The sequence below is a fragment of the Ptychodera flava genome, chromosome 16, assembly GCF_041260155.1.
Source record: "Ptychodera flava strain L36383 chromosome 16, AS_Pfla_20210202, whole genome shotgun sequence".
NCBI classification, from domain to species: domain Eukaryota; kingdom Metazoa; phylum Hemichordata; class Enteropneusta; family Ptychoderidae; genus Ptychodera; species Ptychodera flava.
Genome location: NC_091943.1, coordinates 40,185,722 through 40,200,081, shown reverse-complemented (window position 1 = coordinate 40,200,081; position 14,360 = coordinate 40,185,722). Strand labels below are relative to the sequence as shown.

At 35.0% G+C, this 14,360-nt stretch overlaps 1 long non-coding RNA gene across 1 annotated transcript; it reads right to left on the bottom strand.

Moving 5' to 3' along the window:
- Positions 1 to 1,121: 1,121 nt before the first annotated feature.
- Positions 1,122 to 9,624, bottom strand: LOC139115042 (uncharacterized). Its single transcript, XR_011548023.1, has 5 exons — positions 9,505 to 9,624; positions 7,675 to 7,902; positions 5,451 to 5,520; positions 4,199 to 4,335; positions 1,122 to 2,925 (listed from the first exon to the last, which is right to left on the bottom strand). It is a non-coding gene; the product is annotated as an uncharacterized lncRNA (long non-coding RNA).
- Positions 9,625 to 14,360: the final 4,736 nt, after the last annotated feature.

Below are 14,360 nucleotides of genomic sequence, written 5' to 3'. Positions count from 1 at the left end.
TGTGATTTAGAATGTGCTCACGTGGTTCTCAATAGTGCATTCGATCTTAATTTTGTCGCATTTTGGCGATATGTGTTCCAACTCATGATCAGATATTTCATAGCAAATAATTTTCATACCAAATTTCATAGCAATAGAAAAGTGCTTCTTTGGAAGATTCAAATATAACTTCAAAGTCATTACATTGCGATTTTGTCGTAATTTCCAGTAATCAATTTGCAAACATCCCAAGGGGACTGTAAACAAAATATCATTGCAAGTTTGATGTGTTATGATATTTTTGTAAAAACATGACAGAAGTTAAAGAAATTTCAGACAACAAAAGGACACAAAAGTAAAAATTAGCTAAACAGCGTCAGCATCACTTGATTCGAGTGGATGATGAGCAGAATATCAACAAAAATTCAAATAAGTGACTGGCTGATATAGCTATGCTGTTAGTGTTTGCTTTAATCAATATTATTATTTTATAAGGTAATGAACTTTGCGCTAAAAAAGCAGCAATTTACACTTTCTCATGCCAAATAATAATAGGGCTGGGATTATTACTGTAAGATTAATGAGGATACTGTGGAAAAGATACACAATGAGTTTAAAAGTGTAAGGCCAATTGTATCAGAAGAAAGAATGCTTTGATATAACATGAGAAATTTACTTATGCAAATTCCATCATCATTTAAACAATGTGGAAAGAAGTAATCCCTGGAAATTTACTAGCCAAATTTGATTTCCATTGGATGAACAATTTGAAGGAAACAACCATATGAATAAAATTTAGTGGAAAAAGAGAAAATTCTAAAACCGAAATATTTTATTGGCTGAACAATTTCAAGAAAACAACCATATTGGATGAAAAATTTAAAGGAAACAAATATATAATAAAATTGAGTGGAAAAAAATTCTAAAACTTAAATATTTTAGGTAGTTTGGTAGAAACAAGAGGTTTGGTAGAAAAAATTCTTGATTAAAATGACAAAAATTGCTGTAACAATACAAATTTACATATTTCATCATATTTCATCACATTTTGAACAAATCCGAAGGAATTCATCCCTAGGGACCTGTATATTATATGTTACAGCTGTCAGACCAACCATTTATAAAGAAGATTTTTGCCTAAAATTAGCCTCCAAAATATAAATTTGCATATTTCATCACAATCTGAAGGAATTCATCACTGTGGACCTGTACATTAAATATTAGAGCTGTCCGACAACCATTAATAAATATTTTTGCCCAAAATTAGCTGCCAAAATATAAATTTGCATGATAAGCTCTAAGCTGACAGTGAAGCTTTAAAAGCTGGGGTACTCTGATTTGCATGATTTGAGACTGCAGATGAAGCTTGGCGTCTTTATCATTGTAGATAAATTCTTAGATTTGTTAGGTGATTCCTGAAAATATACCTTCAAGCATGTTCTAATTTTTGAGTTGTTTTGAAACTCATGCTTGGTTGAGAGATGAGTTTAATTGAGAGAAGAGATAGCAAATCAGCAAACTTTTCAAAATACAGCATAGCTTGCCAAACAGAACAATGATAAAAATCTGATGTATGAAACAAAAAAGTATTTATTTTTCCAAACTTTACATGATATCATTTCAATGAAGGATGACTTCCACTATTCATTATTGACTACCCACACTTTGATATTTGTCAGACCTCCTGAACTTGATTTCTGTGTTTTTTTAATTTCCATGCTCTCACTCAAAGTCAAAATATACTTTCTCTACATACTGTGAAAAGTCAATTTCTGTATTTATAGCGAATAAAGGATCAAGTAGCCAATCTGATATGGTATGATGAGATACACAGGGACTTGGACAATTTCCATATTTGGTTAACATAGAAAATTTTAAAATACTGAATATTTATACCTAAGGACATGATATACAGTGTCATGTGATATCTGTGTTGAATATGACATGTACAATTGGTAAAAGACACATGAGGATGAATAATATTATAAAATACAATTTACTAGAACAGTTACTGCTGGTACTTTGTTGGTAATCTTAAACTGACATACCATGGAGGATAATAACTCTGGTTGAGAATAGCCATTATCTATGAGTACAAAAGATAGCCTTTCTTGATATCATCACTGTAATTATGCAAGAATTTGCAGTTTGAAATCTCTCTCTGAAAATTTAGATGACCAATGTTTAATTTCTTAACAGTAACTCATCAAGTATTTATAAAATGATAATTAATCATACTCACACAGATTTATAAATAATGGTGTTCATATGCAAGCAGCTTCAAGGTCAAAAGTACAGGTCAATTAAAGGTTACATGTACCTGTTGCATGACTACAGAGCTACTTTGTTTCATTTCAAAAAAATTCACCAACTAATGCTTCTTTGTGTAATCATAATTGTACTTTGTTTGTTTTGAAAATCATTATCCAATACAATAGACTGATGATTTTTATGATGAATGAATAAATCCATGAAGGATTTACACAGTGTTATTGATATGTAGATCTTTGTTTCATTGAATATTTGCAACAAACTGAATGGATGCTGTTTTTCAGACACTGACAAGGCTTAATGATGTGTCATCAATAGATACATTGATCAGAGGATCTGGGTGAACAGTACTGAGTGTGACAGGAGTTACAGGGAGATGATGGATTTCAAGACAAAAATCAACATGGTTACAATGGCAAGTCCAGCTGTATTGTAATATTCAGTCTGAGACAAAGAAGAATTTTGCAAGGTGTTCCATTCCAGATTGGCCTATCAATGTTTGATGTGAAATGTCCAGTATCAGGTCTGATCTACCATCCATAACACCGAGTCCATGGTAAAACATCACTGTATACAGAATTTATCATTCTTAAAACCATCATTGTCTCTGAAAGTAATGTGTTGCTGTCCCTTTGATACATTCTAGTTTTCACTCTGTACAGTTTTCAACCATCTCTGAAAAATAAGAATAAGAACTAGTTATTGGATTCACTTTCAGGGAAATGTTTGACACATCAAATGCTTCCATCATATTGGCTATTACTAGTCTCCCCAACATTACTTAGTTGCATTGAGTTGAGGAATAAATGGCTGTTGTAACCAGGTTGACAATGATATTGTCAACCACTTGCCAACATGGCAGTGTGTTGAGGCAATCTTCTGCTGATGTGCAGAGTTGAATAAGCTGTTTCTCTGATTGGCCCATTGTCACTATTCACATCGACTTAGGGAGGCTATTTGTATTGTTTTAATTATATTGGTAAGATTCAGCTATCCAATTGGGATAAGAGCTTATTCAATGCTGCACATTAGCCCGCAATCTTGGTATTCAAATCATTGGATGGATCATGTATGAGAGAATGAGGAAGAGTGCTATTAATCTGAGATGCCACTGTGTTCACCACAAAGCACTGAATTAACTCATTCATAGCAGCAGGACAGATATATATGGTTTCATGAATAATAATGATGTATTGTTGTGCAATATTTCTATAATTTGCTGGTGTTGGGGAGTCACTAGTACATTGCTAGCAGTGCAAGAAACCCATTCAGAAAAGTCAAAATTCAAGCCAACATAATACACTGCTATATTAGTGAAGTACATGATAGTACACTGCCATTAAGTTCAGGCATAGAAATCTGGGTAAATACACCACCACCATAGTGGTTAAAACGTGACATGTGTGTTTTTCTGACAGAGGTGTACATTGGGTCACTGCAGTCATTTCACAATCACTACCTTATATCAGATATCCACTTTGATAAACTGATGCTACTGAAATGTTAAGCTCCGGCTTATTATCTTCACTGCACATTTACTCTGACCATACAAATTATGGATAAAATGACATGAAAGTACATGGGTATTATTATTACAGTAAAGCAATTGATGGTAGTTGTGATGGATGGACTCGGGACACTATGTTGTCTGTCCCAGAAGTGAGTGAGAACTGCAACTGTTTATTTCTCAAAGTGAACATAGAGGGCGGTATTACGGAAATAGCAATGCACAAGTATTTAGGTACATACATTACAGGAGTGACACCCTTTAGTTTCATGTTGCTGTGGTTACTGTTGCCATGGTATGAGTCTTTATCTTTTAAGCTGCATTGATTATATCTTCATTTGTAATGAAGAGCACTCTATACAATAGTCCTCCAGCCTGTTTGTCACTTTAATATTCTCACAGAAATCATGTCCTCTCATAACTCTGAATCACAGTTGTTACCTGTAGCTGGTTTACATTCACATCCTATGAATCCATTATGACCAAGACTTTCTAATAAATCCAGGATGTACTTCAAATTGATTTTCACCAGCACTGTCTGGTTCACCTCTGTCAGGTACTTGAGATATGTATGTGTCCTGTAAATAAACATTTAATGTAATCTTTCTTGTCATCTGTTGTACCCAGAGGATGAAGGAGATCCATTGATTGAGGCAATGTATCATCAGACTTGGATTCACAATGTCACTGTGAGGTTGCCTTTTCAATTCTGTACAATTCAAGTTTTGTTCTCCATCAATCTGCATGTACAATATTGCAAGTAGTGCTAATTACTTTGACTGTCTGCTCTTTGTACTTTTTCAAGAATAATTTCTAGCAAATTGCACTGCCACGACAATCATATTCTGATGCACCATGGGAAGAAGTCTGAGTCAAGTTCTGTCTGTACAATCATGAACATTGCATAAATCTTCATATGAATTATAAATCTATGCAGTAATGAAGAAAATTGGCACAAAGTTTACTGTGCTCTCAGATGGGAATTTCCCCCTTCTTAGGCTCCGTAACTTGCATTAATCACCATCATACAGTATCTCTGTCCAATGTCATTATTTTCTGAAGGGTTAAAGCAGTGACTGTGAAATGAATCACTTACTGATTCCATGCCAACAACAATAACTACAAAACAGAAACATGGCAACTCCACATACGGAGAATTGTTGCAATTTGAAATCATGTAACTGACAAGTCGCTTGCTTCACTGCACATCACATGAATTGTGCTATAGGGCCAATACGGTGAATGAACAAAGATTTAACAGTAGACTATACTATCAATGGGTAGAGATATACGGATACTAAAGTGTACAGGATCAATAGAAATTATAAAGCCATGATTTCCCATCAGAGAATAAAATGGACAAATTTAAGCATTCAGCACAACATCAAAGTATCAAAAATATCTATTTTTAAAGATATGTGTTTAACAGATGAAACCTTGAGGAAGATAGCTTGCAAATAGAAAGTGTTTCAATCAAATATTATTCTTCAATAATATCTGATCTTGTCAATATTGTATGAACTCAGCATAAACTATTGAGAATGAAATGAATTTTACATACAAATGATAGGTAGATATTCTCTAAATGAAATGAATATTACATACCAATGACAGGTAGATATTCTCTAAATGAAATGAATATTACATACCAATGACAGGTAGATATTCTCTAAATGAAATGAATATTACATACCAATCACAGATAGATATTCTCTCATCAAAGCAGTGAGATTACCAGCCATCTATTGGGCATAATACAATTCCTGTCAAGAGAAAATTCATAAATACATTATTCATGTGCCATAACAAATATTTTCCAAAAAAATCATAGTCTTGTTATTATTCATATTCTGATACCGGTATAGTCTTTATTCAATCACTGATAGAATACAGAATATCTACAGACCTTCAAATTCATTTTGTAATTGTTTTGCAATTTCACACTAACAAATTTGTGATCTTCAAAAGTTCATTGTTATTCAGAGGTGCAGGTTATGCAAGTGTAGCTGACATTTTCAAGAACAGTTTCTACTGTTGCTTATTGGTCTTGTACTCATTTCTACCAAAGACCTAAACTATCTGAAGTTTAAGATGCAGTGCAACTTTATAGGTGAATAAGTCAGACCAAAGACATCTGCTAGGCAGGGCAGAGAGGGAGCCCCAAGTCTTCATGACAACCAAAACCTTGAAAAGCAAAAATTTAAAAAAAATACTACTAATTCTCAGAAGTTCCTCCCTGACAATTGATTTGACTTAAAGGGTCAGTAACTCAATTTTGATGACTTTTTTGCAAGTTTCATTTTTTACATCAACTACATGTACAGTGTCTTGTTCTTCTCACCAAAGCATGGTACATGTGTAAACTGTATTGTTATTGTTGACAAGTGAATTCTGGTCCATGCTAGAATTCAAATGTAAACAACAACATTACATTGTATATTGACAAGTAAAATAGTGGATGTTTCAACATGCTTTGGGGAGTAGAGCAAGAACTTGTAATTGACATACAAAACAAAATGGAGAAAAATTATCAAAATATACAGCCACAGTCACTTTAAAGAGAGAAACCTATGTGTAAGGCAAGGCGTACCAAGATAGATCCACTGTATCTGTCTGTATAAGAAGTGTACAGTGTGGTGTGTGCAAGCTTTCAGGCAGAAACTATGGTTGAAGTTTAAAAAGAAAATGAATAAGGATAATCAAAAGTTAAAGCTACTGGCATTACAAAATAATGCTGATCCATGTATTTCATGCCACCAATAAAATTACAAATAAAATCTTACAGAAATTGTCTCTAGGAATCACACAGTAGTATCAACTTTTCTTTACCACTTAAAACAAAATGATAAGTCAGAAGTATGGCCAAAACCAATGACAAGGAAAGCAAGAGTTGAATGAATTGATATACTGTAGTGTCTTATAATCAATTTACACTTTAGTTTGTTGCCATAGAGATTGGGGGGGGGGGCGGGCTGGGGGGCTTGCACCGGCTATTTTGCTAAGAATTACTTGGAGTGCCAGGTAGCTTTTTCTGGTGTGGTTTTCAGTTTTTTACCATTCATTTTACAATTTTTCAATTCATTTTACAATTCATTTAATACAATAGAGGTGCAATTGTTAATTGAGTGTTTGTCTTTCCAAACACTCAAATCACACAGACACACATATCATGCAGTAGTGGTGGTGAGGTCATTCCTTTCAAAAGCCTTGCCATCAAAATAGTTCAGGAGAATTACATGAAGGGCATCAGCTGGGCATGTCAGCAAATATTTGTCTATGAGTGCATTCCTTCACCAATGTACCGGTAGAGTTCATTCAAGTTTTTGACTGGCTGTGTTTTAATACCATTCATCATACAATCATTCTGTTCTGCATTAGGGGTTAAAGTCTGCATTGATGTACACAGAGTAAAATCATGATAGTTTTGAAACTTTAAAGTCAAAGCAGCTTTGTCATTACATGAAGCACTTTTATCAGATGAGAATGGTCCAATTTCTGAACATTTCTTGTTTTTTTTGTCACAGACATGCCATAGATGTTCAAAACTAACGAGGAAAAAACCATAAACTTGGTCAGAACTGTATATTTCATAAAATATCTGAAACCTTATCATGACAATTGTCAACCAATAAAAGTTCCATACCATTTATTATGTGTTCATTTTTCAATCATAGCCAGAAATAAACTTGCCTAACAGGCAGAATTTTAAGGAAGTTCTTCTCTGATACTTTGTAGACTGCTAACACTGAAGGATAAGATCTTGAAGCAGACACAAAATGACATCATTCTCTAAAATCAGTGGATCCAGTTACATTTATACAATGTCATACAATTGCTTGAGTTTGGTATTGTCTTTGACTTTTTCATTCACCCACGGTGAATTTGCCAGATGATAACAAGGATTACCGTCAACCTACCTGGAAAATCATTACCAGGTAATTTCCATGGACAGCCAATCTCCAGGCAGCCCTTCACCATTCCATGTCAGCTGATGACTCTCCCTGCTCAGAAATTTCTGCATTTCAATCTTAGTCAGCAAGGTGAATTCCATCCACTAGGCTGTCTTGCTGTCTTCTGATTCAGACAAAAGATGCAATGAGTGCAAGTTTCCATAAAATTTTCCACTCTTCCATAAATTCTTTGACCTGCAAACAAAGAAAATACAGCTTCATAATCACAATTATGCAATATCTAAGGCTTGACCTTGCATATAAAGGTATTAAATGCATTAATTTGCACACTCTAGCCTGGTTCTCCAATTTTCAGAAACACAACTTATAGCACCTTGAACAAAAACTACTCATGGGAAGTACATTTCAAAACCAAACGTGCAAACGTGTCATCTAAAATTGTCTAGGATTGTGCTAACTGGTTAAATATCAAAATCTGTGACAGCATGAATCAAGTCTACTTTCATATATAATGAGAACAGATATTAGACATCAAGAAAAAACTTTTTGATTGTAAAAGAGTGTTTCTACATTCTCAGGTTACATAACAACTTTACCTTTTCATTGTCATCTCATAGAGGACCAAATCCTGATGACACCACAATACGATTATTAATATGCAAAAATAAATATTTGTCCAAAATTTTGATATGAATTTGGTACTCTAAAAGGAATGTTTTAATTGGTACACTGTCGTCAGTGATATTGTTGTTGAGACTAGAAAAGTACATGTCAAATGATCTGCCCATAAGTTAGAAGTACATAAAGACAGGTGCATGAAAACAAAATATGTTTGAATTTCTGTCAGTAGCAATCAATGTGTCACACTCAATTATATCATACCAGTATATTGATGGTGCAAATACTGCGATCTGATTGATCGAGACGCAAAAAGAACCATGGTATATTGGTGATATACCACGGCTAGCAAACGTATGAGCTCTAAGCTTGAGCAAAAATCCACTTGTGATGTTCCATGCCAGAATTTCAATATACTGTCATGATATAATAGCAATAAATCACACCCAGAGACAGTATACAACTCAATTTTGACCAGTTCACGACATATACCGGTATGCACTCGCTATCGCTTGTGCATATATGTCGTGAACTGGTCAAATCTCGTACTGTCGCTGGGTGTGCTTTATTGCTTAATAAATAAATCTATGACTGTGTCCAGCACTATCACTATAAGTTACAGCTTTGCCATAGAAAACAAAACATGGGCCAATAAAACTATTTGATGACAGAACGGTAAGAAACACCAAATCTCAGCGATGCAAAAACACACATATTGTATTTTTCAACTCTTTCGTTGTTTCTAGAAACTTGATTTTTCTGAACAAAAGCAACCTGATGAAGGGCAGGATGACCGAATACGACTTTTATGAAAACACTTGCCCCAAATGTAACATTCATCTGTTGTAACAATTATGACCACAGCACAATTGTCTTGTACAATTCTAATGATATTACGCTCAGGAACACTTTTAGACACACTGGTAGGATGTGACAGTATGCTGATGACACATCAACTTTAAATCATTTTTATAAAGTCATGCCAAAATGTTATTTAATGTGGAGTAATAAAATCTGTGGACATTTTGCAGAATGCAGAGCCATTCAATGATTTTGTGCTTTGTTCATATGTTTTTGAGTCTTGTAGAATTTATGAAGATCTTTGATTATCACCTTAAATACTCATGAATACACTTTGCATACATAAATATCACTGTGTTGCACTTGAAGCATTATTAGACATATCTGATTGATGCATGGCACATTCCAGATACTGACCTTGTCCTGGAAAGATCTTCATTCTTGTGGAAAAGTTCTTCCACTCCATCTTTGATATTAGGTGTAATTTTTCAGTATACATGATGAAATCTATTCCTTTACACCACTCTTTGCCTTTTGATTCCTGCAAAAGAAATGAGACTTTATTCAATTTGGGAAAGACTAGTCTGCAATCACAACAGATTCATTTATTCATCATTCATTCTTCTATAAATCACAGATCTGTTTCAACTGAGCAGAAAACCTTTGTATATGTCAGTTTATCACTTTGTCATAGAAAAATGACTGGGACCATTCTGAAGTTGCTGTTCCAAGGGGCTGTAGATAATTAAAATATGCACATGGTAACTGCAACTTCTGTGTTTAGGGAGGGGCTAAGGCTGTATTTTGATTACAAACATGGGGCCCGGGGGCACCAATGTCCTGTGTACCTCCTTAGTGTTTATTATTTGCCATAAATGTGAAATTGTCAAAAAGTCAAATTTTTTGGACATAAATGAAAGTTATTTGAACTGGTTGGTTACTGCTCCAGCATAAGTTCAAGCGTGGAATCTAAATATCAACATCTTTGATACAGTGTTTAAACTCATGCAAAATCGCTACTGGCCAAGCGGGCCAGTAACTTATAAATTCACTGGCCCGAAAGGAAATCAACTGGTCCTGGGCATAATACGGAATTTTTATTTGAAGGAAATACAGGGCCCTGCTGTAGGTGGCTCAATATTCAAATACCTGTACATCTTTCTCGCTACTGATATTCACCCACGAGGCGAGGTTCATCAAAACGATGCTGCCATTTTGACTAAACGAAATCTCGAACCTACCCCAACGTGACCCCAACGCGTAACAAATGGAAGATGTTGAGTAGCGCCATCTATCTCGTAAGTCGCGAGAAATGCGTAGCTGTAAGGCTTTCGCTAAGTAATTTCACCGTTCGATCTTTTGAGATTTTACCTGCCAATTTTTTCCTAAATTTTGATTTTCCTAAATTTTGATTACTTGAGAATTTAACAGAATAGGGTAAGAGTATTAAAAATTGCTGACCCCCTTCTTTATTTAGAGCAGGACACTCGGGTCTGCTTCTTTCACAACTTACTGGCCCGGCATGAAAACAGCTGGTCTGGGCTAGCGGGTTAGCGTGATTTCGAACGCTGCTTTGATATGTGTGAAAGTGAATTAAGAATAAGAGATGGGACTCAATAGGATCAACAATATCTAAAACGGGAAATAGTGAACTTATATAATGCAGAAGGGGAGAAAAATTTAGCCACAAACTATTGTACCATAATGGACAATGCCTAATCTAAACCAAATTGAATTTAGCATGATGATTTTTTAAATGCTACAAAAGTTTATCAAAACTTTAATTGTTTCCGAAGTTCGTTTCGTAGTGTAGCCACAGGTCTATGAATAGGGGTCCCCCCCAACGGTATTTATTAAGCATGGATCACCAAACTTCATCTTAATGAAATTTTTGTTTATCGACACCACTATTGTTTTTTGTTTTATGTCATTTTCAAATTGCAATTAGCATGATGATATTTTAAATGCTACAAAAGTTTATCAAAACTTCAATTATTTCAATTTCAATTTCAATTATACTTTGAGGTATTCATAGTATTAGAGTCCACTACATTCAAGCATAGTGATGTTGACAATTACATGCATGCCAGTGCACAATTTCAAGTAGCCACAAGGAAATTCTGATGGTCTTTTAGTGGAAATATATGTAACAACAGTGAAACAACAACATTACTTATTGTGACCGAGCTAAAGTGCAATCTTAGATCATGTATGATCACGCCAAATTGCCATGTCGGATCATGCCATGATTCTGAAATACACGTACATCCTAAGTAAATCAATCAACATATAAGCACACACTGTGTTTAGCGATCAAAGTCAACAATGATGTCAAAATCAACACACAACTGACGAAATTACCTAAAATAAGCAGCAGAAAATTCAAAAGTTATCGCTGTGTAAAAAGGACTGCCACATCCTCAACAGCAAAAACGACGCCAACTAGTTATAAGCGCATACTAAGCGTGGCCTCGCTCTGACTCAGCTGTATACTATGGGCCGATGGATTGTCTTCCTCGGTAGAACTGATATGCTACCGCAAAAGAAATGGATTCGCCAGTACAGGGTGAGTACCTTGTACGGAGGCCATCATTCTTCAGTCGATCAAGGAGCCTTTCATTTTCATTCAGCCAACAAGCTATCTCTATGGTAACCAGCATCAGCTAAGATTGACTAAGACATCCTCTCTGCAAAATTTAAAGCATTCAATTAGTGGCTGTGAAATGCTCTCTTTATCAGTTATCAGTTCTGTTGTTTTATTGACACAAAGAATGGTTGCTATCTTCAAACACATTCATTTGAATCGTGTCTAGATACATGAATCTTGTTTGATGGCTGCATTTGCTTTGAATATCAATCACTCTCAATGGACTCACATAGATATTGATACCATTCTACAAGTAAATGTACAACAATGAATGTTTCTCATACAGGAAAAAAATGAAGGGACATTTTGAGTTGAGTGGTAATATTTTCTGTAATTTTGCAATTTTGAGTGATGGCATCGTTAAACTCATAGGATTGTGAAGTTTTTCATTTCATTAAAAAACATCAATTTAAGGAAAGAGAATCAATTCTTTGCACTTTTGGAGAAATAAAACCCTTCAAAGGTCGAGCACAATTCTACCTAAAAGATGACATCTATGTCAGGGGTTGAAAAGCAGTTTGCAAAAATATTGCAAAACCACACAGATATAGGTTACCTGTCCATGGTAGTTAAGCCCTCCAAATTGTCACTGAACAGGGCGCCCTCTCTGGCACTGACATCCACATTAATAGAGGTGCCACTGAAGAACATTCTCAGCAATACTAGTGATACAGAAACAGTGTCTTTGTTCAACCTGAAAATGACATATATGAGATTAATTCTTACTGACTCTGTGAAACCTTGTATAGAACAATCCTGCATGAATTTATTTAATCATATATTTCTATAATTTCTGAAGATCTTTTAATCAAAGGCAATTCAAAAGGTTTGACAATGAGACATCGAAATGTGGTTGACATGTACTGAAATAAGTATTTTGGGAAAACATCTGAAATCAAATAGGGCGATAAAATTCTTTGGCCCAAGTAAATAGCAACAGTGTTGAATGTAATGCAGATAATATATCAAATTGGATCAGAAAAGACAAACACATCAAGTGTACAGTATGTGAGTGCTTGATAACGAAAATCAATATCCACCTCTTGAGAGTAAGTTTCAGTCCATCTGTGATGTTTTATGAAAATCTCTACATCATCAGGATGAGCTGGGGCCACAAAATGACCTAACAAAACCTCTCATCAACTGTCTGAGCTATATGGCATACCGTATATTACGGTGTCTGGTATGCAGCCTGTAAGAGTTGTGTTGATCCATCTACTGTTGAACATGATCTCTCATTCATTCTTTTGTACAAAGCTTTGAGTACCGGTACAACACTTTGCCTACTAACTACATGCTCTGGTTTTTTTTTAAGATGATAAAAATTCAATACGTGGTATGTTTCCATAACTGCATGTTACAGTACAAGCATTATTCAATGAGATATTTGTTGTCTTCTATCAAAGATAGAGGAGACTCATTTATTTCTTACAAGAAATTTGAAACTCAAAATTCAGTCACAATGTCTACAGTACTGCTTTTGTCTCCCTCAAAGCAAATCCTTGCATGTGGTCCAAATCAGGGAACTATCTACCAACACACACCACATCAAGTATTTAAAGCAATAAAGCATATCCAGCAATGGCATAACAAGAGCTTTTGACCAATTCATGACATATATGCAAGAGTGACGATTGAGTGCATATAAAAAGTGAACTGGTCAAAATCGAATGGTATACATGTACAGTCACTGGGTGTGATTTATCGCTATTATATCATAACAATTATTCAGGCATGGAACGTCAAAAAGGATTTTTGATTAAGCCGAGAGTTTGCACCTGTGCCAGCCATGATATATTGCAAATATACCACTGTTCTTTTCACCTTTCGACCAATCAGATTGCTGAATTTGCACTATCAATTTATTGGTGTGATTAATTTCTAATATTTTGTGTACATTATTCTATTCACTTTATTTATCAGCTGGCAATTTCCCAAATTCTTAGGTGAAAGCACAGTCCCTTGTGGTTCAATACACGGCCAGGGCTGCTGTATGCATTAGAAAAGTAGGAAGTTGGGAATAAATTTCTTACAACAGTTGTGGTACATTTGAAAGTAGCAGTGCTGGTATAAGCCATCTACTGTCAGTCTGCGATTGCTTGAAACATTTAAATTATGGTATTCTGATTGAGCAAATGAGTGTATGGCAGTTGTTGTTAGAAAGGGTAATTGCCATACTGGCACTCAGTGTACGTAATATTTCATTACCCACTATAACAGCTATACTGGCACTCTGTGTGAGTAATATTTCATTACCTACTGAGATGGATTGAATGGTGCTGGCTTGTACACCATGGTGCTGTCAGTTCTGCACAATAACAGCAGAGCTGGGGGTACTCTAAACTTCCTAGCTGTGAGAGATTCTGCATTTTGGGTGAATAGTCCATACTCCTGGTCCAGTGCTTTGGTGATCAGATCCACCATTGCTTCCTCTGCAAAGAATACAAACAACAACATTAAAAGTTACAGCTGATCAATGAGACTTTTATAAAAATGCGATCTAAAGTTTGGGCTACTTTTTCAAGACAAAAGGAGGTTGTTCAAAAAATAAGCACCTGAATAAGACAGACTATTCCTCATGATTTCTGTCCTAATTTTTCACAAATACAAATTGTTTATCGAAGTT